At 39.2% G+C, this 26,935-nt stretch overlaps 1 pseudogene; it reads left to right on the top strand.

Moving 5' to 3' along the window:
• The first annotated feature begins 24,191 nt into the window (after positions 1-24,191).
• LOC101096109 lies at positions 24,192-26,303 on the top strand (annotated as a pseudogene).
• The last annotated feature ends 632 nt before the right edge of the window (positions 26,304-26,935 follow it).

Below are 26,935 nucleotides of genomic sequence, written 5' to 3'. Positions count from 1 at the left end.
GGGAATGCAAACTGGTGCAGCCACTCTGGAGAACAGTATGGAGGTTCCTCAAAAAGTTAAAACTAGAACTACCTATCACCCAGCAATTGCACTACTAGGCATTTATCTAAGGGATACAGGTGTGCTGTTTCAAAGGGGCACATGCACCCCAATGTTTATAGCAGCCCTATTGACAATAGCCAAAGTATGGATAGACCCCAAATGTCCATCGATGGATGACTGGATAAGGAAGATGTGGCATATATATACAATGGAATATTACTCGGAAATCAAAAAGAATGAAATCTTGCCATTTGCAACTATGTGGATGGAACTAGAGGGTATCATGCTAAGTGAAATTAGTCAGAGAAAGACAAATATCATATGACTTTACTCATCTGAGGAATTTAATATACAAAACAGATGAACATAAGGGCAAAAATAATACAAAAACAAGGAGGGGGACAAAACATAAGACACTCTTAAATATAGAAAACAAACAGAGGGTTGCTGGAGGGATTGTGGGAGGGGGAATGGGCTAAATGGGTAAGGGGCATTAAGGAATCTATTCCTGAAATCATTGTTGCACTATATGCTAACTAATTTGGATGTAAATTAAAAAATTAATTAATTAAAAAACAATGAGAGGGGCGCCTGGGTGGCTCAGTCGGTTAAGCGTCCGACTTCAGCTCAGGTCACGATCTCACGGTCCATGAGTTCCAGCCCGCGTCGGGCTCTGGGCTGATGGCTCAGAGCCTGGAGCCTGCTTCGGATTCTGTGTCTCCCTCTCTCTCTGCCCCTCCCCCGTTCATGCTCTGTCTCTCTCTGTCTCAAAAATAAATAAACGTTAAAAAAAAAAAAAAAGAAAAAAGAAAAAAACAATGAGATACCACCTTCATTTATCAAACTGGCAAAGGTTTTTTAAAAATGAGACGCAATATTGACAAGAGTATTGTGTTCTTTCAAGTGGTCATTTTGTACACTGATGGTAAGAGTGTGAATTAATCCAATGCTTAGGAGATCAATTTGATAACACGAATTTAAAATTTCAATCATATTAATACATTTGATCCAATAATTGCACCTTTATGATTTTACTTGAGAAGGCAATCAGACAGTGTTTATGAGGACATATACACAAGCATATTCACTGAATATTATACATTATTATAAATAATACAATTATTGAATTATAACTAATTATTATAAATAAAGGTATGTAAAATTATTATAAGTATTCTGCTATAATTTAGTAGAACAGTTTTGGAGTGTCTACCCAGCTCATAATGACTACTTTTATGGGCTGTCTATCTCCAACAGGGGACCGTCGGGAATAATTTTGTGCCACATGGCAGCCTTCTGCCATCCCCACTACAAATAGTTACAAGTTGGTGCCACCCAGCTGAGCCAGTCAGGTTTCCTTCCCTGAGAATTTGGATGAGAGGGAGAAGGACAGAGAGGAAATAATACCTCTGCCAAGTTGAGCTTCTCAGTGTCTCCTGAATATTTCACGTATTGTTTTTTCAAAAGGAAAATACTGACAGTATGAAAAAGAAGTATAGGATAGCAAAATGCTTTCTAAAATAGATGATTTATTTTCAGGGTGATATGGAGTATTCGATTGTATAGTTTACGAATTATCTATTTTACTGTTGATAGTATTAGGGTTGTGTCAGTCCTTTTACCAGTATTTAACAGTGGTGCTATGAATATTCTTTTTTTTTTTTTAAGGAAAGGGGAAGTTATTTTTTATAATGTTTATTTTGAGAGACAGAGAGAGAGAGACAGAGAGGCAGAGAAAGAAAGAGAGAGAGAATCCCAAGCAGACTTTATGCTGTCAGCACAGAGCCTGACTCGAGGCTTGATTTCATGAACCGCGAGATCATGATCTGAGCCGAAACCAAGAATTGGACACTTAAGACCAGCTGAGCCACTCAGGCTCCCCTGGTGCTATGAATGTTCTTATACATGTGTTTTGGTACACATGTCCCAACAGCTTCTTTAGTGTATATACCTTAAGTGGAATTTGTGTTCATAGGGTGAGCACATCTTCTATTTTACAAGATGATGTTAAATTATTTTCCAGAGAAATTGCAACAATATACGCTCCAAATAGCATTTTATATCCCATTAAACACTTTAAGATGTGTAGATTCAAGTCTTTTACCTACCCTTTTTTTTTTCTGTTTGTGACACTTTATTGATGGTGGGGAGGTGGGGGAGGAGACCTGGAAGAGTATGTGGGGCCAAGTGACCCTAGGTGGGAACTGGGTGGGTGTTGAGGCCTGGCCACTACTGAGCAGGATTTTACCTTCCTTTTCTATTGGATTATTTGTCTTTCCTCTTTTAATGATGTATATAAATTCTTTATATACCTTGGACATTAAATTTTTGTCAACTGTGTGCATAGCAAATGTCTTCTCCCAGTTTGTGGTATGTTTTCTCACTTTCTGTATGGTGTCTTTTGATTAATAGAACTTCTTAATTTTAATGTTATAATTAATAAAATGTAATAATTTTGTATTATTACGGATAGTAATTATTCATATTACTATTATTATCATTATAATTTATGGTTCATGCCTATGTATCTCATTTAGGGAATCCTTCCTGGGCCCTTGGGTGGTTCAGTGGCTTAGGCCTCAGGTTTTTGATTTCAGCTCAGCTCGTGGTCTTGCAATGGTGGGATTGAGCCCTGCGTCGGGCTCTGCGCTGGGTGTGGAGCCTGCTTAGAATTTTCTCTGTCTGTCTCCCTCTGTCCCTCCACCCCTCACAAAAATATAATAATTAAAAAAAAGAAATCCTTCCTTATCCCTAGGTTGTAAAGATAGTCTCTTATATTGTGTTGAACTTAACAAATAAGTAATTTTATGTGAAGCCCATATGTTATTATTGATATTATCATATATCACCAATTTGTAGATGCATATTTTTCACATTTATCATCTATAGTAGGCTGAATAGTGTCCTCCAAAGATATCCAGGTCCAAAACCCTGGAACTTGTGACTGCTACCCTATATGGCTAAAGTTACCTTGCAGGTGTGGTTGAATTAAGGATTCTGAAATGGAGAGGTTACCCTGGATTATCTGGGACGGCCCTAAAATGTAATCTCCAGTGTCCTTATAAGAGAGAGGCAGGGGGTTGACAGAAGGAAGAAGGTGTATTATGACAATAGAAATACAGAGACATTTGAAGATGCTTTGCTGGTGGCTTTGAAGAGAGAGGAAGAGGCCATGAGCTAAGGAATGAAGCTCTAAAAAATGGAAAAGGCAAGGATATAGATTCTCCCCTAGAGCCTCTGGAGTGAATGTGGCCCTGCTCACACTTGGTTTTGGCCTAATGAAACTGATCACAGACTTCTGGCCTCCAGAAATGAAACAGAGTAAGTGTGTGTGTGTGTGTGTGTGTGTGTGTGTGTGTGTTGCATTGTTTTGAGAGAGAGAGAGCACACACGAGTGGGGGAGAGGGACAGAGGGAAAAAGAAAGAATTTTTTTTAAGTTTATTTAAAGAGAGACAGAGAGAGTGTGAGCAGGGAGGGTCAGAGAGAGAGGGAGAGAGAGAGAATCCCAAGCAGGCACCACAAGTGGTCAGCATGCAGAGATCGATGTGGGGCTCAAGCTCACGTAACCATGAGATCATGACCTGAGCTGAAATCAAGAGTTGGTTGCTTAACTGAGCCACCCAGGTGCCCCGAAAGAGAGAGAGAGAGAGAGAGAGAGAGAGAGAGAGAGAAAGAGAAGAATCTTAAGCAGTCTCCACACCCAGCCTGGAGCCCAATGTGGGGTTTGATCCCACAACCCTGGGGTCATGATCTGAGATGAAATCAAGAGTCAAATGCTCAACCAACTAAGCCACCCAGGTGCCCCTAAATGTGTATTGTTTTAAGCACCACAGCTGTGGTACTTTGTTGCAGGAGTTGTAGAAAATGAATACAGCATCTCTTACAATTGATGGATCTTACATGCCTGCCAGTCAGGCAACAAGTCATGATGTACTTGTTCTTACCTGCCCGGACAGGGACTTGGTTGTGACTCCTGATCTCATCCTGGCCAACAGCAATTCTTCGACATTTCAAACAACAGATTATTTGAAAACTATTGGAAAACGACTATAAATCCTGGTTACTGTCTGGAATATTCTGTTGACAATTTCTCATTAACCAAGGAAGTGTTATATCCAAATTTGCAAAATAGGTGCCAGTGGCTTGGGAGAAAATCCTGAAGACAGTTTGGAGCACTCTTTAAGAAGCACTTCAGACTTCCTGGGGTGGGGGGCAGGGTAGGAGCATCCTACGTTCACTTTGTCCTACCAATGCACTTAGATAACACCCGCATCAGTGTAAATAACCCAGAAAATGACCCGAAGCCTAGCAGAACAGACTCTCCACAGCTAATTGCAGAGAAGAGGCCATGTCGAAAATAGATCTTATTAAATAAATATTCAATCTCATAGCAAAAGACTCTTCAATTAAAAAAAAGAAGAAGAAGAAGCAGGCACAGCAGCAGTTCATCAAGAGCTCCTGATGGCAGAGGGTGCTACTGTGTGGAAAACAGATGTCAAGAATGGAGTCAAGAGCTATTTCTAACATTCAGGTTCTGAATATGAAAACAGACTAGGAATACTTTAACTAGTTTATTTTCCTCAAACATTCTTTCTTATGCATGCATATAAAATCTAAAAAAATTAAGAAGTAAGTTTATAATAGTATAAGATTAAAAATTCCTATAATTTAATTTTTCTTTCTTAAAATAATGGTGCATTGTAGAATTGTTGACATCCAAGATTCAATCCAATTTATTATTATTATTGTTACCATTGTTATTAACTTGTGCCTCTTATGTTTTGTTTAAGAAACCTTTTCTACCAGGGGTGCCTGGGTGGCTCAGTCAGTTAAGCATCCGACTTCGGCTCAGGTCATGATCTCACCGTTGGTGGGTTTGAGCCCCACACTGGGCTCTGTGCTGACAGCTCAGAGCTTGGAGCCTGCTTTGGATTCTGTGTCTCCCTCTCTTTCTGCACTTCCCCTGCTCGTGCTCTGTATCTCTCTGTCTCTCAAATATGAATTTTAAAAAAGGTAAAAAAAAAAAAAGAATCCTTTCCTATTGGTCAGTTGTAAAGATGGTCTTTGATATTGTGTCCTAAAAATATTATAGTTTATTCTTTACTTTAGGTTCTAGATTCACTTAAAATTGATTTGTGTGTATGGGGTAAGGTAGTTATTTTTCCTCTGGATAGCCAAGTGCCATTTATCAGAAAAGCTATCATCCTTTCCCACTGCTCTTTATTATCAGCTCTATCATACACCAAGTTTCCATTTATGCATGGGTTATTTTATTCCATTAGTTTCATTGTCTCTAAATCAGTATGATACATTTTTAATTACTAGCGATTTATAATAATTCCTTATATTTTGTATGGCAAGTCCCCCAGTCTTGTTCTTCAGAATCACCTTGTCAATCCTTCCCTCCTCCCAAAACACTTTCAGAATTTTGATTGGAATTTATCAGATCTGTACATCAATTTGGGGAGAACTGGCATCTTCCCAACGCTGAGTCTTCTAGTCCACGACTATGATAAAGCCCTCCATTTATTCAGGTCTTCTATAATGTTTTCAGTGAAGTCTTACAATATTTTCCATCAAGGTCATAGATGTATTTTGTTAGGTTTATTCCTAAGTACTTCATATTTTTATGCTGTTGTTAGTGAAATCATTTTTTAAAGTTTCATTTTCTAACTGATGTTGTTGATATATAACAATTAAGCTAACTTTTACGCATTGGCTTTGTATTGAGAAACATCATTCACCTACTTCTCATGCTTTGTGGTATATATATATATTTGCCTTTCCTATGTTGACCCATCTATATGATCTGCAAATAGTGACTTTTTCTTCCATTGGTTCCTTTTTCTTGTTTTTCTGTGTCAGCTAAGTCCTCTAGTCCACTGTTGAATAGAAGCAATGGTAATGGCAACCTTTTTCTTGTTCATGAACTTATAGGGGATAATCTGAATGTTTCACCATGAAATAAGATATTCAGCATGGTGTTGTGATAACCAGTCCCCAAGATCGCCCCCAAATGGTCTTTGTCTAATGATATTCACACTTCAACCCTGAATAGGGCTGGCCTGTGTCATAGGGTACTGAGGAAATGACAGTTTGACTTCTGAGACTAGGTTATAATAGATAGTGCTGTTTTGCTTTGCTCGTTTTTGGAAGCCAGATGCTGTGTTGGGAGCATTCTTAGGCAGTGCTATGGGAGGGTCAATGTGGCAGAGTGGTCTCCTGCGAGCATCTAGCACCAATTTGCCAACTCTGTGAGTAAGCCCCTTTGGAAGAGGCTTCTCCAGCTCCTGTCCTGCTTTCAGATGACGGCAGTACTGGCCAATATTCTTAGTGTTTCTTATGAAACCCTAAACTAGAACCACCCAGCTAAGCTCCTCCAAATTTCTGACCTGTAGAAAGTGTGTGAGAACATAAGTGTTTATTACTGTGTTAAGTCATTAAGCCTTGGGGTAATTTGTCAGGCAGTGATGGATAAATGATATAGGGAGTTTTTGTAGAGGCTTTATCAAATAAAGGAAGTTCCCATTTATTCCTAGTTTTATAATTTTTTTGATTATGCATTTTCTCCTATACATTTTATCCATCTAGTGAATAAACACGCTTTCTTTAATATGAAAATACATGAATTATATTGGTTGCTTTCCTTTTTCTTTTATTTTTGTTAATGTTTTATTTAAATTCCAGTTAGTTAACATACAGTGTCATATTAGTTTCAGGTGTACAACACAGTGATTCAACACTTACATATAATGCCTGGTGCTCATCATGACAAGTGTATTCCTTAATCCCCATCACCGATCCCCCTACCCACTTCCCCTCTGCTAACCATCAGTTTGTTCTCTATAGTTGAGAGTCTGTTTCTTGGTTTGTCTCTCTTTCCCCCACTAAGTTCATTTGTTTTGTTTCTTAAATTCCACATGTGAGTGAAATCATATGATATTTGTCTTTCTCTAAGTTACTTTGCTTAGCATAATACTCTAGCTCCATCCATGTCATTGCAAATGGTAAGATTTAATTCTTTTTATGGCTGAGTAATATATATCCACTATATATATATATATATATATATATATATATATATATATATATATATATATTACCACCTCTTCTTTATCCATTTATCAATCGTTGGGCACTTGGGCTGTTTGCATAATTTGGCTATTGTAGATAATGTTGCTATAAACATTGGGGTGCATGTATCCCTTTGAAGTAGTATTTTTGTATTATTTGGGTAAATACCTAGTAGTGTGATTGCTGGGTTGTAGGGTAGTTCTATTTTTAACTTTTTGAGGAACCTCCATACTGTTTTCCAAAGTGGCTATACCAGTTGCATGCCCACCAGCAGTGCAAGAGGATTCCCTTTTTTCCTCATCCTGGTCCACACTTGTTGTTTCTTGTATTATTGATTTTAGCCATTCTGACAGGTGTGAGGTGGTATCTCATCCTGGTTTTGATTTGTATTTCCTGATGATAGTGATGTTGAGCATCTTTTTACGTGTCTGTTGGCCATCTGTATGTCTTTTTTGCAAAAATATCTATTCGTGTCTTCTGCCCATTTTTAATTGGGTTATTTGTTTGTTTGAGTGTTGAGTTTTATAAGTTCTTTATATATTTTGGATACTGACCCTTTATTAGATATTTCATTTGCAAATACCTACTCCCATTCCATAGGTTGCCTTTTAGTTTTATGGATTGTTTCCTTCGCTGTATAGAAGCTTTTTATTTTGATGTAGTCCCAGTACTTTATTTTTTATTTTGTTTCTCTTGTCTCAGGAGACATGTCTAAAAAGAATTTGTATACTACCCAAAGCAATCTATACATTTAATGCAATCCCTATCAAAATACCAACAGCCCCTTTCACAGAGCTAGAACAAATAATCCTAAAATTTTTATAGCACCACAAAAGCCCATAGCAACCTTGAAAAAGAAAAACAAAGCTGGAGGCATCACAATTCCAGACTTCAAGTTATGTTACAAAACTGTAGTAATCAAAACAGTATGATACTGGCACGAAAATAGAAACATGGATCAATAGGGGCGCCTGGGTGGCGCAGTTGGTTAAGCGTCCGACTTCAGCCAGGTCACGATCTCGCGGTCCGTGAGTTCGAGCCCCACGTCAGGCTCTGGGCTGATGGCTCAGAGCCTGGAGCCTGTTTCCGATTCTGTGTCTCCCTCTCTCTCTGCCCCTCCCCCGTTCATGCTCTGTCTCTCTCTGTCCCAAAAAAAAAAAAGAAAGAAAGAAACATGGATCAATAGAACAGAATAGAAAACTCAGAAATGAACCCACAATTCTATGGTCAATTAATCTTTGACAAAGCAGGAAAGAATATCCAATGGGAAAAAATAATGTCTAATCAACAAATGGTGTTGGTAAACTGGACAGCAATGTGCAAAAGAATGATACTGGACCATTTTCACACACCATACACAAAAATAAATTCAAAATGGATTAAAGACCTAAATGTGAGAACTGAAACCATAAAAATCCAAGAAGAGAACATAAGCAGTAACTTGTTCTTTTTCTTCTTCTTTTTCTTTTTTCTTTTTTCTTTCTTTCTTTCTTTCTTTCTTTCTTTCTTTCTTTCTTTCTTTCTTTCTTTCTTTTTTCTTTCTTTCACAAAGACCTAATGGGGTATACATTTGGAAAGTCACCCCAAACTTGGTTCTACAGGTTCTTCCTGGGGGAGGCCAACTTTCAGCTGGCTGCTCCTTATGGGGTCCAAGCCCCAGGTCAAAGATGTGCTGGCATCCCAACTTTGGGCTGTGGGGTCACAACCTCAGTGCAGGCTGGGTTATTGAGACAGCCAAGGTAAGATAGAACAGGACCCTGCAGCCTAGGCTGGGGCATAGCCTGGTTCTTGTGGCTTACTCCCCACTGTACCAGGCTTTACCTGTCAGTTGGCAGTACTGGGTCTTGCTGGTGCAAGTTGCACATGGGAACTTCTTTGTGCAGTCTGGGCCTTTCCTAGAACTCATGCCTGGTCCCTTGCTCAGGTGAGAGCAATCCAAGCAACTAGTCCCGAAGAAGTCCTTACTATCTGTTGGCTCATGGAATTCATTTATTAAGGAGATTTCTAAAAATATTTTATCTAGCATATTTAGATGCTTTCAGTGGAGTTGTTCAGTCTGCCATACTAACAGAACTGGAAGTTCTGGGTCAAGCTCCTTAATTGTATTATTCAAGTTTTTTGTCCTTCTATCTGTTTGTGTCTATCATTCCTTTAATTTTAAAATAGATTTTATTTTTTATTAAAAATTTTTTTCAAGTTTATTTATTTTAAGAGAGAGGGAGGGAAAGAGAGAGAGAGCACACATGCAGGGAAGGGGCAGAGAGACAGGAAGAGAGAGAATCCCAAGCAGGCTTTGCACTTACAGTGCAGAGCCTGATGTGGGACTTGAACACACCAACCCTGAGATCATGACCTGAGCCGAAACCGAGTCAGATGCCCAACCAAGTGAGCCACCTAGGTGCCCCTAAAAAAATATTTTTTTATTTTATTTTTTATTTTTTTAAGTTTATTTATTTATTTTTGACAGAGAGCTTGAGCAGGGAGGGCCAGAGAGAGAGGGAGAGAGAGAGAATCCCAAGTAGGCTCCATGCTGATAGCTGATGAGGCTGATAGCATGGAGCCTCATGCCGGGCTCAAACCCACAAACCGTGAGATCATGACCTGAGCCGAAACCAAGAGTCAGATGCTCAACTGACTGACCCACCCAGGCACTCCCAGATTTTATATTTTAGAGCAGTTTTAGGTTTACAGAAAAAGTCCAAAGATAATACAGTTTTCCCTTAATATTACAACACCCAGTTTTCCCTGAATATTATAATTTTTCATGTAATAGTTGTCAGGCTTTCCTGGTTTTTGATGACCTTGACAGTTTTGAGAAAACTGGTCAAGTATTTTGTAAGATGTCCCTCTGCTGCAATTTGTCTGATATTTTTCTGATGATTAGATACAGTTATGGTTTGAGGGAGGAAGACCAGAGAGGGTAAAGTGCCATTTTCATCACGTATCTAGAATACATACTATCAACATGACAATCACTATTGATGTTGACTTGATCACGTGGCTGAGATACTGTTTGTTAGTAGTATTTGTGTTCAGTGGTTTTTCCCCCATTTCCATACTGTAATCTTTGGAAAGAAGTCACTGTGTGCAGCCCACACTTAAGGAGTGGGGAGTTTTCATCCACCTCCTTGAGAGTGGAATACACACATAAGTTACATGGAATTCTTCTAATTTTTTTAATGTTTATTTATTTATTTTTGAAAGGGAGAGAGAGGTGGGGGAATGGAGCGGGTGGGGTGGGGAGAGAATCCCGAGCAGGCTCCATCCACACTGTCAGTGCAGAGCCCAACACGGCACTCGATCTCATGACTGTGACATCATGACCTGAGCCAAAATCAAGATTCAGACACTTAACTGACTGAGGCCCTGCATGGAATTCTTCTACATGGGGGATGCATCTAATTTATTATTCACTCACTCATTCATTCATTTATTCAATCTTTTACTTATATTAGTAAGGACTCCTAAATATTTATTTTATACCTTGAATTATAACTAATTACTGCTTCATTTATTTTCCTGCTCCAGTTGTTTCACATTTGGCCACTGGGAGCTCTTTCAGTTGGCTCTTGTGTCCCTTTGACCTACCTCTGTCATTGTGAGTTTGTTGTTGTTGTTTGTCTTTTGTTTTTGAGCCCTTTCCTACTTTCTGGCACTATAAGAATCTCCAGGCTTATCTTGTATATTTCCTGGCCCAGTTTGAGAACAGCCATTTCCCCAAGGACCCTGGTTGTTTTCATTGGAGACTGGTATTAGAACCAAGATCTTGGCACTAGGTGTGCTCATTCCTACTAAGGTATCATTACCTCAAGGCCTTCTCAGCGTATAAAGCAAGGAAATACATGCATGTATCCTAACCTGTGTGTGTGTATATATCTATAAATATTTGTAAATGTATCCATCTGTATTTTATCTTAAGCTAAACATGAATTCATACTGCTCCTATGTGTTTTCAACTTACATAGTCTATACATTTCTTGAAGAAGTATATTTAAGTTTCTCATACTGATATTGTAATTTTTAATTTCTCCTTTATGTTTCTCATTTTTGTTTATAAATTCTAAAGCTGTGAGTTAGGTGCATAAAATTTGAAGATGGTCATATCTTCTTAATGCTTTGAACTTTCATTAATGTGAAATATCCCTTTCTGTCCCATTTCAAGTTTTTAGCCTTGAAATCTCTTTTCATCTTATATGAATACATTTTAAGCTTCTCTCTATAATGCCTGCTGTATTTTTTCCTTTTTCCCTGTTCTTCTTTTTGGTTTCATTTTGCTTTAGGCATGTACCTTGGAAACAGCACATGGCTCTGAATTAGTGTGGTTGTTTTTTTTTTTTAAAGTAGGCTCTACACCCAGTATGGAGCCCACCACGGGGCTTGAACTCACAATCCTGACAACAAGCCTTGAGCTGAGATCAAGAGTTGAACACTTAACCAACTGAGCCACTGAGTCGCCCCTTAGAGTTTTTATTTTCAAATAAAAAGAGAGCCTGTTCTTTCAGGTGGAAATTTAATTCAATCAGTTTTTTTGTGATTACTGATATGTTTGGTTGTATCCACCTCTTATTTTATGTTATCCACTTAATGGATTCTTTTTGTGTCATGACTACTGTCATCATCATCTCCCTCATCATCATCATCATCATCATCATCATCACCATCACCATCACCATCACCATCATAAATACTCCTTTCATAAGTTGGTTCCCTATTTCTTCTCTAGCCATTTAGAAATTGTATATCTTTATCCTATTCTTTAGCGATTGACCTTAAATTTTAGAATACATATTTAACTTATATTTTTTTACTGACATCTCAGGTTAATCAGTGTCTCTGTCTTTTTCACAAACAAGATAATAACCTTTGAGTGTTTTTATTTCCCTTGCCACCTTACCCATCTCCGTGTGACTATCTTGGCTGCTTTTTATCTTTGCAAATCACCTTAACACTTCTCACAGAAGAGCAATGCTCTTTCTTGTTTCTTGATGCTGCTATGGATTTATTCTCTCTTCCCACTCCCCATCACTTTATGAGATTTTACAAGTGTCAGCTTTGCTTCTTACAAGAAGCAAATACGTTGAGACTCAAGATCTATCTTTAGGTAAGTACCATTACTTCTCAGTAGTCTACATGCCCAACCTTTTGTCTTGGTCTTATATGCTAGGCTTTACCTTTTTTGTCTTATTATTTCCAGTAGGATTGTCATTCTCCTATAGGCTGTGAGAAAATTGGTGAGCACATTCCAAGAGGTAATGATTTCTTTTTTTTTTCTCATTATGACTTTTGTTCATCTTAGACAATATTCTCTAACTGATATTTCTATATATAATTTGTCTACACTCACACAGAGACTTATCAGTATTCATTGGGCTGAATACTTTTGGTTTCCTTTTTCCCCATACACAAGTTTAGATGGTCCCAGAGGGCTATACAGCATGGGTGGCTGATGCCACTATCACATCACATGAGCACATCAGTGTGCTCCAATCCCCCTAACTATTCTGATTCAAGTATGAAAAAATCCTTTCTCTCTTTAGTTCAGCCAAGATGAGGTCCTTAGTTTTATTTTTTCCTCATCTCAACTTTGATATTTACCCCCAAAGCCCACTTTTAATCTTCTCACTAAAGTATGTCTTCACAGTTATTCATTCAACTCTCTTCTGGATTGTTGGAATTTCAGACCTTGTGCCTATGACTTGCTTTGTGTGGAGTGGCTAAAATACAAGTGGGCCAGTCATGTTGAGAAGCTTTTCTATGATTTATGTCCTCTAGTTATTTTTCATCTTCTTATTTACACCTACAGATTCTTGAGAAGGTCCAACCACTTTCACAACAGACACTTATGAATTCATATGCAGAACCTGTAGAAAAGGAGGTCAAGGAAGAGGTGGGATGATGTAAGAACTACTTTTTTTTTTAATGTGTGTGTGTGTGTGTGTGTGTGTGTGTGTGTGTATTTATTTATTTATTTATTTATTTAGAGAGGGAGAGAGAGAGATACCCAGAGACAGAGAAAGAGCGCATGAGCAGGGGAGGGGCAGAGAGAGAGGGAGAGAATCCCAAGCAGGCTCTGCGCTGTCAGTGTAGAGTCTGATGTAGGGCTCAAATCCACAAACTGTGAGATCATGCCCTGAGCTGAAATCAAAAGTCAGGTACTTAACTGACTGAGCTACCCACGTGCCCCAGGACTACTCTTTTCAAGTTGAGATTTTCTTACATAGGCATTATTTCAAGCAGTAATATTTGTGTTCAGTGTTGGGATCACAAATGAAGCTTGAGACAGAGAACTTTGACAAGAACAGAAGAGAACAGTGTTAGAAAGCGTGAGAAGTAGCACTAGTGTTAGGAGAGCCAATAACAAACTTATTACTGACATAAAAAGACAATTTAATGATTCCATTGAGAATCAAATGAGAAGAGACAGCAATTGCCTTAGGAAGGATATAAGCTGGATATCAGGAGGACCTTTCTGACAACTAAAAGTTATTGGATGCTGGAATTCATTTTTCAGAAAGTGGTGGAATCTTCTCTGGAGATATCTAAAGAGAGAACAGGCTTCTCTCCTTTCAGATTGCTTGAAGGTAGTTCATTCATTCAACACATTTAATGAGTGCCTGTATTGTGCTAGAAACTGTTCCATGGACAGGGATACAGCTGTGAAGAAAACAGACCAACTCTTGTCATGGGGCTTTTATTACAGAGGTGGGAGGGAGATATAAAATGAACCAATGGCAAAATAATTTCAGATGATACGTATTATGAAACAAGGTAATTAATAGGAAATGACTAAAGGTCTATTTAAATTGTATGCTCATAGAAAGCATTTCTGAGGAGGCGATTTATGAGGTGAAATCTGAAAGATAAAAAGGAGCCATCTGGCATAAATCCAGAAAAGAGCATTCTAGTGAAAAAAGTAAATGCAATGGACCTAAAGGTAGGAACAAGCTGGGCAGGTGTCCAGAGCAAAAGGAAGAGCTGTATGGTTGAAGCATAGCAAGCAAAGAGGGGAGATAAAGTCAAAGAGGTAGAACAAACTAGATCAGAAAGAGCCTTCAAAGTGCTTGGGTTTTATTTTTAAGGGCAATGGGAAGCCATAGGAGGGCTTAAGCAGGGAAGCATCACGTATGGCTTATATTGTAGGAGAATGTATTCTGTTTGCTGTGTGAAGAATGGATTAGAGGGGTGTAGAATAGAAGCAGGGAGAACAATTTAGGAGGCTACTGTGATAGTCCAGGTGAGAGATGGTGGATTTTGGCCAACGGTGGTAGCAATGGATGTAAAGAGAAGTGGACAGATCAGAAGATTTTTTTCAGTACTTTGGTTCCATGATTTTCCAGAGGAGTTATACTTCTGTTACTTCCAAAAGAAAATAATGCAGACATTCAAGAAGCAAGAACATTTTACTTCTCTTGCCTGTGATTTCACAATGGTGTGTACTCTTACGTCGTTTGGGGTTGGAAAGGCATTCTTTGAGATGCAAAAACTAATGAAACCAGGCTCATAGTACTGTTATGGGATGGTATTGGAGATGCATTCTCTACTTTGTACATTGAAAATGGCTCTTTTCTTCTTGTTAATACCCTGAAATCACACCATGCTTGTTGGATATGAGGCTAAAAAGATAAGTTATGGCACATTATGCAGAACCTTGTATGATAGGCTAAGGACACCATATTTTATTTTGTAGGGGGAGTCACTGAAGTGTTTTCTGAACAGAGGAATAACATGATGAAAAACTTTTATAAAAAATGTTCATTTGGGTTTTAAAAAATGGCTCCAGGGGAGAGTTCCTGGAAATAAGAGAATCACTTATAAAACTCTTACAAATTATTACCTTGGAAAGGGGGGACTGATGACGTGAGAAACATCTTTCTTGGAGGCTGACTCAACCACCAGAACTTACAGGTGGAGCTGAATGGAGTTAATAAGTGGAACAGAAGTACTCAGAGGTTGTTGGTTGTTTCTGAGATTTTGAATCTGAGTGACGTAGATGCTGTCGAGAGAAAGTAGAGTACAAAAAAGGAGATCGTTTGGGGCAAGAGGAAAGAGAATAGATCTATTTCACAAAAATGTGGATATACCTAACACTACTGAACTCTATCCTCAAAAGTATTTAAGGTGGTGAATACTGTGTTATGTATTTTGTACCACAATAGAAAAAATAGAAAATAAGATAAAGGAAAAAATAAAAGCAAGCTATTCCATGTCAGCAACGGCACTCTGCTAAAGGACATTCTGTAAAAGGCAAAACTATGGAGATGAAGATCAGTGGTTGCCAAGTATTGGTGGGGAGGGATGAAGTATTGGTGGGGAGGGATGATGGTGGGGAGGACCAAGGATTTTTACATCAGTGGAACTACTCTGCATGATATCATAATAACAGATAGATGCCATTGCACATTTGTACAAATCCATAGAATGTGCAGCTCCCAGAGTAGACCCTAATGTCAACTATGGACTTTAGATAATTATGATGTATCAGTGTATGTTCTCAGTTATAAAGGTACCACTCTGGTGGGTGATGTGGATAACGGGGGAGACTGTGCATGTGTGGGGATAGGGGTATATGGAAAATCGCTGCGCTTTGCTCATAATTTTGCTGTGAACCTCAAACTCCTCTAGAAAAGTAAAGTCTTTTTGAAAAAAATCATGTAAAAAAAGCTAGAGGAGAGCCTATTCTGGTATTAGAAGTAAGCATGGGCAGAGATGGACCTCCAAGACTAAATTAGGGCCCCTTGAACTGCCATGTTTTTGTAAAATTTACAAAAATAAGGCATTTTTTTGTCCTTTTTCTTAAAGAAGTCTCCCCACATTGTATAACTTCCAGGAACCATAAAATCTGGATCAGTCCAAGATGTAAGGGATCCTGACTTATATTACTGTCTTCACCTGAGTGATCTTTTTTGTAACTAGCTAGAGGATAGCTTCCCTAGGAAAGGAGATTGGGATTCTCATTAGTGAAACAGCTTCAATTGCATCAAGTGAACTTTTAATCTTTTTTTTTTTTTAGTTTAAATTTTAACTAAAAAGTTAAAAATTCCTAAACATTTATGTTCCCAATATAGTTGGAGTCTCTCACAACAATAATTGTATAGATCATTATCTCTCCATTGGATGTTCTTATTTTTATCTTCAGTATTTGTTGCTTTCTCTTTAATGTTTTACTTCTTTCTGGTTTTTAAACTTCCCTCCTTGGGGCGCCTGGGTGGCGCAGTCGGTTAAGCGTCCGACTTCAGCCAGGTCACGATCTCGTGGTCCCTGAGTTCGAGCCCCCGCGTCAGGCTCTGGGCTGATGGCTCGGAGCCTGGAGCCTGTTTCCGATTCTGTGTCTCCCTCTCTCTCTGCCCCTCCCCCGTTCATGCTCTGTCTCTCTCTGTCCCAAAAATAAAAAAGAAAAAAAAAAAGTTGAAAAAAAATAAACTTCCCTCCTTTTTTACTGTTTACTTATCCAAAGGCATTATCTGTTGTATTTTTCACTGTGATGTTCCTGGTCATTTCATCTTTATTTCTGAAATTTTTTCTTTTATTTCTAATTCTTCCATGAGTTTTATCACTTAATTCATGAGTTTTTCTATTTTTTATTTCAACTCTTCTTTTATGTCTTGTATTATTTTTAATTGGTTTTCTGTTTGTTTGGAAGCAGAGTATAATAGTTTTAGTCTTTCTGGCATTATCTGTACAAATGTTCTGCTTCTTTCTTTCCTTTTCTGTATAATATCTTCTTTTATCGGATTTAAACTTCATACTTTTCTGTTGTTTTTTAAATTTTTTAATGTTTATTTATTTTTGAGAGAGAGAGAGCAAGCACAAGAGGGGGAGGAGCAGAGAGAGAGAGAGAGGGAGACACAGAATCCAAAGCAGGCTCCAGGCTCTGAGCTGTCAGCACAGAGCCTGACGCGGGGCTCGAACTCATGGACTGTGACATCACGACATGAGCCGAAGCTGGATGCTTAACCGACTGAGCCACCCAGGCGCCCCCTGTTGTTGTTGTTCTTTAATGTGCTTTTGGTTTTCCTAAAATTTTAGGAGATATGAGTATAGTTTAAAAGTATGGTGCCTTGATTACTACAGCTTCCTGACATTGTTCCCTCCCCCACTTGATCTGGACCTTGTCTTTCCTTGACTCTGTTATCCCAATCCTACTCAATTTTGATTCTACACCCAGAAGTTGCTCTCAGTGTGTGGCCATGTCCCAGAATGGAGCCCTGGTTGGTCAGTTTCAAGAGTTTCTAAGGGGTTAGATTGCTCTAACCCCTTCAGGTTTTACCATGGGCCCCATGCTCTCAGCCACTAATAGGATTAGGCCAAACTCTCCGTTTAATCTCATGTTTTCAAATTGACTCACCTCCCTTTCCTCTTGGCTATTTTGGGGTTTTCCAGTTTGGGGGTCTGTCAGATGTCTTGTTGCTTCCTCTGCTTTCTTGCACAGATGCTGAAATTATGCAAATGTTGTGGCTGTTGTTGAATTGCTCTCTCCTGCTTGGTGTAGATTTTGGTCTTACTCTCTGTTGCTCTCTTGGTTTCTGGGTTGTTTTTTTTTGGGGGGGGGGGCTGCTCTTGGTTATTATGTGGGAATTTAGAGAGATTAAATAACTATGCTGTCATCACTGCTGTTTATCTAGTATTTGTATTTGATTTTTGAAAAGATGTACAAAAATGAGACATTCTAGTTGTCTTTTTAAAAATTTAGAGATATATAAAATAAAAAGGGAATACTTTCCTCATATATATATGAAGAAATATATATATAAGAAGAAATATATATATATATATGTATATATGTATATATATTCCCACTGCTTTACAATCTATATTTTTTGCAATCAATATTGCAGTTTGGGTTTTCCACTTAATGATATGTTTGGGACATCTGTAAGGACTAATATAGTCTATTAGTTTTTGTTATTGATCACCATTACCAGGTGGATAGCTCTCTCAAGAAGGATAAAACTGCTTTGGTTGCTTTGAAAAATAAACTTTTAGGGGCGCGTGGGTGGCTTGGTCGGTTGAGCCACTGACTTCAGCTCCGGTCACGATCTCTCAGTTTGTGACTTCGAGCCCCGCGTCAGGTCTGTGCTGACAGCTCAAAGCCTGGAGCCTGCTTTGGATTCTGTGTCTCCCCCTCTGTCTCCCCCTCCCCTGCTCACGCTCTGTGTCTCTCTGTCTCAATAGTAAATAAACGTTAAAAAAAAAAAAAGAAAAAGAAATATTTAAATAGGGTGAAGATCCGTCACAAAATAATTGATGCTATTTGTCTGCAGTTTGACAGATCTCCGCACTTGGGGCCCCAGGGAAAAGTCTTCCTCCATGAATTCTTACTGCTTTTCTCTAAGAAAATTCTGTTTGGGGAAATAGTCCAGGCTAGAGTAATCCTGAGCTGGACTTTCCAAATGCTATTTTTCCTTTTCTCCAGCTGGGTATGATATTTAGTCTTGGGCCAAAGAAGAAGGAGACTATTGAGTCCACTTGTGAAACAACATGGCATAGGAATCAGGGTATTCACAAAGTGAGGCTCTGGGCCCACCTCTACCACTACAAGTAACATTGAGCAAGTCATTTTATCTTTCCTGGCTTAACAACAGATTTTATTTGTTTAGAAGATGATTTCAATTAGTACATTATAACTTAATTTTTAAAAAGAAAGATATGCAGGGCATGTACTTTCCAGTTCTGTTTGGTAAACATTGTCCTTACACTCTGCTCCTTCATCCAGGTGCATGATCTGCTTGGCCTCCAAGAGCTTTTCAGTTTGCTACCCTGGGACTAGGTAACCCCCCTGCCCCAAGAGCTTTATTGAGATATAATTGGCATATAGCATTGTATATGTTTAAGGTGTACCACACAATGATCAGAATCCTGCCCATCGTTTCTCAGCATTTTGCTTGAAATCAAGTGCAGAATCCCGCCAAGTAGCCTAGGAAACTGCACTTTGTATATGTGCTCCTGATTATCCTATTGCTTACAAAAGTCTGAAAACTCCCACTCAGGTAAATTCCAACAAAATCATTCTAAATTACAGATAGAGGCATGGGAAAGGGAATTAGGATGGAGAAATATAGTTATTACATTTACCTGTGATGATTCTGGGGCGGGAAGCACACTTTCCTTTCTTTATAGGTTATAGAGGTAAGGTCAGTAGTTCTCCTCAAAACAGGGCATTAGGGCATGGAAAACCGTGAACATAGAGGGTCAATGGATGACACGTACTTAGACGAGGTCTAGAGATCAAGGTGGCAGGCTACTACTACTATTAATAAATGATAGTTATTAAACACCATGCACCAGGCAGGTTGCTAAGAACTTTAAATGATCTCATTTGAATCTTGTAACAGACTTTAGAGGCAGGTATGACTATCTCCTGTTATAAATAAAGGTTCAGAAAGATTAGATATCTAAAAGATTAGATAACTTTTTAGATAACTATGTCCCATAGTTGATGACTTATCAAGTCAGGATTCAAACTCAGTTCTGAATGATGTCAAAGATAGCCGGATCACCCTTGTTCCCTAACTGGGATGATGGTACGTAAAAGGGAGACAGTGCGGTCTGGTACTAGGGAATTATGAATCTGTTGTTTCACAGAGTTTTTGCCAAAAATGGGCAGGAGAAAACACTGAACAGAGGTCTCCTTAGTAAGCTCCTAAAAGACATCGATGAATTTACTCAACAAATTGTGCTCTTATTTCATAGAGAACTCACCGGTACAGAAAAGATTCTCATTACATTCGCTGTTATTGACTTGAGAAATGGAAGCTCTATTTGCAGAGTCCTGCAAGAACTGATTCCTCTTAAACTATTTTTTCCCTTCCAAATCTTATGTAGACGAACCACCAATGATCTTCAGGAGAACTTTTTGAAGACAGATGACTGGGCCCCTCCTCAAATTTACGAATCAGACTTTCTTGGGGTTGAATAGAATCTAGGAACTGGTAACTTTTTTTTTTAAGATGAAATTTATTGTCAAATTGGTTTCCATACAACACCCAGTGCTCATCCCAACAGGTGCCCTCCTCAATACCCATCACCCACTTTCCGCTCCCTCCCACCTCCCATCAACCCTCAGTTTATTCTCAGTTTTTAAGAGTCTCTTATGGTTTGCATGCCTCCCTCTCTAACTTTTTTTCCCCTTCCCCTCCCCCATGGTCTTCTGTTAAGTGTCTCAAGACCACATAAGAGTGAAAACATATGGTATCTGTCTTTCTCTGTGTGACTTATTTCACTTAGCATAACACTCTGCAGTTAGGAACTGGTATCTTTAAAAACGTCCCCCCGGTGATTCTGTTGGCCAGCCGGGTTGAGAACTATTGGATTAAATGATCCAAAATGAATTACTTGGGTTAGGGGATTACTTATTGCAGTGGATCTGACTTGAAGTGCTAGGGAAGCTCTATCAGGCAGAAAAACTGGCTTTCTTCCTTACCTTCTTCCTTAACCTCTCCTTCCTCCTAATCCCTTGTAACCCCACCCTGTACTGTCTCCTCTCTCTCCTCCTTGTCCCCTCCTCATACCTGCCTCGGAAGCTGGCTGAAAAATGACACTGAGAACAGCAGCGCCACATTGTGGAGAGAGGTAATCTAGCGCAGATCACCCTCCTAAAAACAAAAAAAATCACCAGGGCTGCAGTTTCCACTTTGTCCTGCAGAGGGCACCACTTTCTTATATTTTTAGGTGATGAAGTTTCTTTTCCTTACCTGTCGGTTGACCTGAAGTAAACATCCCCTAGAAGGCATGGGGTGGAACATCCCTCCCAGACCAGAAATCAAACACCTCCACCTTGTGAAACTAGAATAAACTGGGGAAAGACTAAGTGCATAGGTATGCACACGCCTTCAGCTGAGGCTAAACGTCAATCTCTGTGACAGTCATAGTCAGGGTGAGACTATGGTAATCCCAAATCCATGTGGGACTTCATGTCTATCCAGGGTAGTACCTGCTGTAAGATGTGTCTTGTAGTTATTTTTTATATGGTACACATAAGACAGGACTTAATTAAGAGATCAGGCCTACTATCTGGTGATATTTCCACCCAATGATATGTGGGTTTATGTTGGTGGAACAGGTTGGATCACTAATCATGCATCTTTTGACTGATTCCCACCAGGCTAAATCTCTGTTTCTTTGTCTCTATCTGTGTCTCTGTCTTTGTCTCTGTCTCTACCTCTCTGTCTCTGTCTCCCCGCCCTCCCCCCCCCCCCCCGCCCCCCACACACAAATACTTTTCTGATACTTGTACCTGGACAATGGCTTAATCATGTTTAGTGACAATCAGCTAAATTAATACAGTCAGAAAGGAGATGTGTTCAAGTTTATATAAATCCACCATCTACCTAGTTACAGTCACTGTTTGTTTTCTAATCGATGTACATAGGCTCCAAGTTCAGAGGCAGCACTGAGAAGGCTTCACACCTCTGCAGATTTGCATAAGCTTTCCGGGCAGATGGTGTCATGGGTTTGTTTCTCTACTTTTGAGCCTTCAGCTGCTTGGTTTTCTCAACCAGGAGTTTCTAGAGTTACACCGGCAGCTAGGATCGCATGGCTTAGTGTAATGGTTTCCTCATGGTTTTGTTTCCTCTGATATGTTTGCTGTCTTCCTAACTAGAAGGTCAGCCTTTGACTGCAGGCTCCATGCCTAGATCTCTGATATCCCTCGAATTCTCACCTCACGCATTGTTAGGTGTGCACTACTTACTCAATCTAGATGTGTAGGTTGACAGATTGAATAAGGAGGAAAGTTGTGTTGAAACAGTAAGAAGTAAAAGAGAATCAGGAGAGAGAAAGAGATAAAAAGTAATATTTCTGAAAGACTGACTTAACTGACCAGTGAAAGGAAGTAGTTGAAGAAAGGAAAATGGTCGAGAAGTTCTAATCAAAGGCAGTATAAAGAGGAAATTAGGGTCTTGGTTTTTTGAAAAGTGGAAATGTGATTTTGGACAATAATAATTGACGAGGAGATGTTCATGGTCAATATAAAAATAAAATTTCCTCACTGATTGAAGACAAAACTGAGCGCTACAAGGGATATCCTGTAAAAGAAAGTTGTAATTTTGGAATGAGTTCAGAGTGATGAATGAATCTGAAGACTTAATAGGCCAAGCTTAAAATTCTCCCTGAATGTTACAATAAAAAATTGAATACCAAAATCATTTTATAATCTTGCCTTATTATTCTGTAGAGTTGAGCCACGTTAGTGTCCACTAAGATTTCAAAGAATTCTGCTTTAGCTTTATCTTCTTAAATATAGTGAATAAAAGAGAAATGACCTAGGGGTGCCTGGCTTGTTCAGTCAGTAGAGCATCTGATCTTGGGGTCTTGAGTTCAAGACCCGTGTTGGGCGTAGCGCTTACTTTAAAAAAAAAAAAAAAAAGCAAAGCAAAGACACACACACAAAAGAGAAGTAGCCTTTCGACAGTCTCATCAGTGACTTACATTTTCCACAGACCTCGATTTAGCATATTTAAAAAAATTTTTTTTCAACGCTTATTTATTTTTGGGACAGAGAGAGACGGAGCATGAACGGGGGAGGGGCAGAGAGAGAGGGAGACACAGAATCTGAAACAGGCTCCAGGCTCTGAGCCATCAGCCCAGAGCCTGACGCGGGGCTCGAACTCAGGAACCGCGAGATCATGACCTGGCTGAAGTCGGACGCTTAACCGACTGCGCCACCCAGGCGCCCCATGCATATTTTAAAACTTACAGGGTTTTGGAATTCAGAAAAGATTAAGATTTATTGAAATAGAAGCATACTTGGAAAATAGTTGCTTTATTTACTTATTTCTTTTTCCTTGTTTTTTAATTGCACATGTACCCTATAGAGTACATCTGGAGTGTTCTAAAGCAAAACTCAGAATTGTATCACTTTATTCATCTCTATTTCTTGTTTAAATAATTGCTTTTTCTGTCTCTGAGGTGATTATTTTGGAAGCTTTTTCTATTGTTTGAGGGAGGAATAATCCATTGATTTTAGTGGTATAAATGTGAAATGGCTAAGATTTGGATCAGTGATTTGGTCATGGATGTAAAGAAAAATAAATAAGTCTAAAAACAGTAAAATCTTGGAATAGAGGATACTGGTTAATTGGGTTTCTGATTAACTATGGATTAATGAGAGGCCACTTGTTGTTTGAAATGTCCCTAAATTGTCTCGGTGCATTTTCTTGTTTTAATAAGTAGTCTAATGAACATAATGAAATCTTCTCTTACTGATTCGGCATCCTGCAATGTCTCAGGATCATTACTCTGAACATAATATATAATTCTACACTGTACTGTAGCTACAGAATGAATAAGAGTTTAAGATGACTCTTGGATATTGCTATACTTAAAACAAAATCTCTGCGATCTGTGCAAATCACTCTATATCACTTTACCTTAAGTAAAATGCATGTTACCTATTGTAGAATAATAGGCTATTCAATCCAGAAGAGACTTTTGAGATTATGAAATTCACTGCCATTATTTAAGAAATGAGAAAGCTAAGACCCGGAAAATAACAAAGAGGATTACTACAGCTAGGCTACAATCAATGTCTCCTGACTGCAAATCCGGTGACCCTTTGACTCCACCAGGCTGTTACTTTCAAATGCTTCGGGATTCCTGTCATTTATCTCCCATGCCCCTAAAAGTGTGGAGGCCATTCTCAAAATTGGTTGTTTAGGAGTTTGGTTAGGGGTGCCTGAGTGGCTCAGTCGGTAAGCATCCGACTCTTGATTTCAGCTCGGGTCGTGATCTCAAGGTTCCTGTCAGCTCTGTGCTGACAGTTCGGAGCCTGGAGCCTGCTTCGGATTCTGTGTCTCCCTTTCTCTCTGCCCCTCGCCCACTCACGCTCTGTCTCTGTGTCTCTCAAAAATAAATAGCCATTTAAAAAATAAATAAATAAATTGTAAAAACACGTTTCAAATAGTCAAATTGGTTAACAAAATAGAGAGTATCACAACTCAGCTCTGCAAAGCTGTTTGTTAAATATGAATTCTACATAATAATTCAACATATCTCTCACACGAGGCAAACCAAGCCATCAAAGCTAGGGAGAAGATAATGAGGCCGCAGGGGCAGCAGCTGCCGTCTGAGCCTCGCCATGGCCGTGCCGCCCAAGGACAAGAACAGAGATGCCGGAAAGTCAGCCAAGAAAGACAAAGACCTGGTGAACAAATCTGGAAGCAAGGCCAAAAAGAGGTGGTCCAAAGGCAAAGTTCAAGACAAGCTCAGTAACTTGGTCTTGTTTGACAAAGCAGACGTATGACAAACTTTGTAAGGAAGTTCCCGACTATAAGCTTATAACCCTGGCTGTTGTCATAGAGACAGTAGACTCGTGGTTCCCCTGCCAGGGCAGCCTTTCAAAAGCTCTTTTGTAATATAATCTTATTTTGATGTCTTTCTCTCCCCTTTTTTTCTAATCTTATTTATTTATATTTAGAGAGAGGCATATGGGCTTAAGAGGGGGAGGGGCAGAGAGGGAGAGAGAGAATCACAAGCAGGCTCCGGGCTGTCAGTGAGGAGCCTGACATGAGGCTCAAACCCACGAACCATGAGATCACAACCTGATCCGAGATCACGAGTTGGACGCTTAACCTACTTAGCCACCCACGCATCCCCAGAAGCTCCTTAGTAAAGACTTTTTAAACGGATTTCAAAGCACAGGACCCAAGTCATTTACACTAGAATCCTCAAGGATGGAGAGACGCTAGCTGCCGGTGAAGATCCATGAACAGATCCCACCAACTGCACGTTTTGAAAAATAAAACTTGATTAATTTTTTTTTAAAAAGGAACTAGGGAAAAGAAAATATCCGTGGACACCAAACACCATTCTTATTATCAGATATGCCCTTTGACCCTCAAAATTGGTGGGTATGCTTGAAACTTCTGACATCAGTATTAAGAAATAGCTCAGAGACAAACCCAGGAATGAATGAATTGCAAAAGCCCTGTACTTAAGGACCAGTTTAAATTTAACAGTGTAAACATCTAAGGTTATATGCATACACAGGTGTATTTAGACTTGGAGCCATGGTTTCAATAATACAAAATCAGAAGATGTACTTAGCTATAAAGGAGATCCAGGTGTTATCACCTTTATAGTCCGGAAAATGCTTTAGGTCACCATAAATCTTTGAATTCCTTTTATTCTTGAATCACCCCTGAATCAGAAGTTCCTTGAAGTTGAGGATCAATTCCAATTCACAGTTGTAACCTCAGTACTTGGCACAATGGTGAAAAGTAAAAGGCACCTAAGTCTGTGTTGAAGGAATGGATTTTAGGGACAGATGTTAAGGGCCCTTTTCTAAATTGTAATGATAGAGGGAAACAATAATAGGAAGGAGTTTGTGGTATCCAGGAAAACTTAACTGGAGAAAAAGAGGTGGGTAAAGATTAAAGGAAATGAAGGCCTGTGTTTTTGGAGCTCCCATCTTGGGTATTTTTGAGTTTGCTTCTAAGCCCCTTAATCCTCATTATCACTTAGTGTGCACTGAGGACAGAGCTTTGTGAGAAACGCACACACACAAAAAACATGTTTGCTGTTACCAAAGTACAATGAAAGGACAGCTTTCCTACAACTTCTTTATTCCCAAATTTGCCTAGTTTCTGAATTAACCTGCCTATGAATAACAGTCTTGTATGTGCCATGGAGATATTGCTTTCTAGGTAGAAATTTGACTTTCTGCACTTTCTACACTCAGATTTCTATTCAAATCAACTTTAACCTCCTCTGAACAAGAAGCTCTATGGCAGGAGAGATTAAGGTGGTGAAATGATTGGATAGGGAACCCAGGGAAGAGAAGATTCGTCCCAACCGCTTAAGCTAGGAAGATACAGCCTTGAGGGAGCGGAGAACTGAGGACTGGCTAGCCAGGCAGAGTAGGTGGAGTGTGTTTACCTCTAACCAAAGTGCTGTAAGGATCCAAGGTCACCTGGGGGGGCCACAGAGGTCAGGGCTGAGGCTAGGGTATGGTTTTCCGTACTTAAGGATTAGGAAGGCATTTTTCATGCCAACTTTCCCTGACCTTATGATCCTAGAAATTTCAAAATCTGAGACAGAATCTATACTTTATCTTTCCATTTTTCTAGTTAGCGATTGGACTAAATGTATAAACCCCCAGGAATAAATGGTACTTTAGGCTAATGCTAAATTTATTACCTCTAGGAAAGGAAGTGTCACCTTGTATTTTTATCACTGACTTTGTTTTAAGTATTTCACACAGATGATTTTAGTAGTTCTGTTAACATCCCTATAACTAGATAAGGGGCAAGAATGATGATACACAAAAAAATCAAATCCCTGAACCAAAAGTTAGGTAAATATTAATCCCAGTTTCTTAGCTGAGAGAGGTTTTTGTTGTTGCTGTTTTTAAATATTTTTTGCTTTCCACTGGATAGCTTCTTTGCAGAGAAGAGGTTGAAAAGCTTCAAGAAATGCCCTAAAATTTCTCAACAGAACTTTATCTTCTTGGATTTGAGTGAGGGCCCTTAACGAAATCTGTCTGTGAGAGGTGGAGCTCCATTGGCTAAATCCTGTCAGTAAATCCTTTGACATTCTTTGAAGGTAAGGATTAGGGCTGACCTAAGGCAAAATGATGAAATAATCAGTTATCTATCCTACTCTCCTCCCACTTACAGGCACTCATCCTGGAGATCTCCTCATTCCCCCTGAACCTCCGTGTTATTGCCTCATCACGGACTCGAGCCCACTCACACTCCGTGCTCTCTTTTTTAAAAATTCACGTTCTGCGTTTTATCCTCTCTGGAGCATAATTGTTTTGAAAGATGACAACTAACCAGCTAAATAAGTTACTGGGCCTTTTGCATTGGCTAAATCTGTTTT

The sequence above is a fragment of the Felis catus genome, chromosome D2 (assembly GCF_018350175.1).
Source record: "Felis catus isolate Fca126 chromosome D2, F.catus_Fca126_mat1.0, whole genome shotgun sequence".
In the NCBI taxonomy this organism is placed as follows: Eukaryota; Metazoa; Chordata; class Mammalia; order Carnivora; family Felidae; genus Felis; species Felis catus.
Note: the sequence above shows the minus strand (reverse complement) of the source record. Positions and strands in the feature narration are given on the sequence as shown.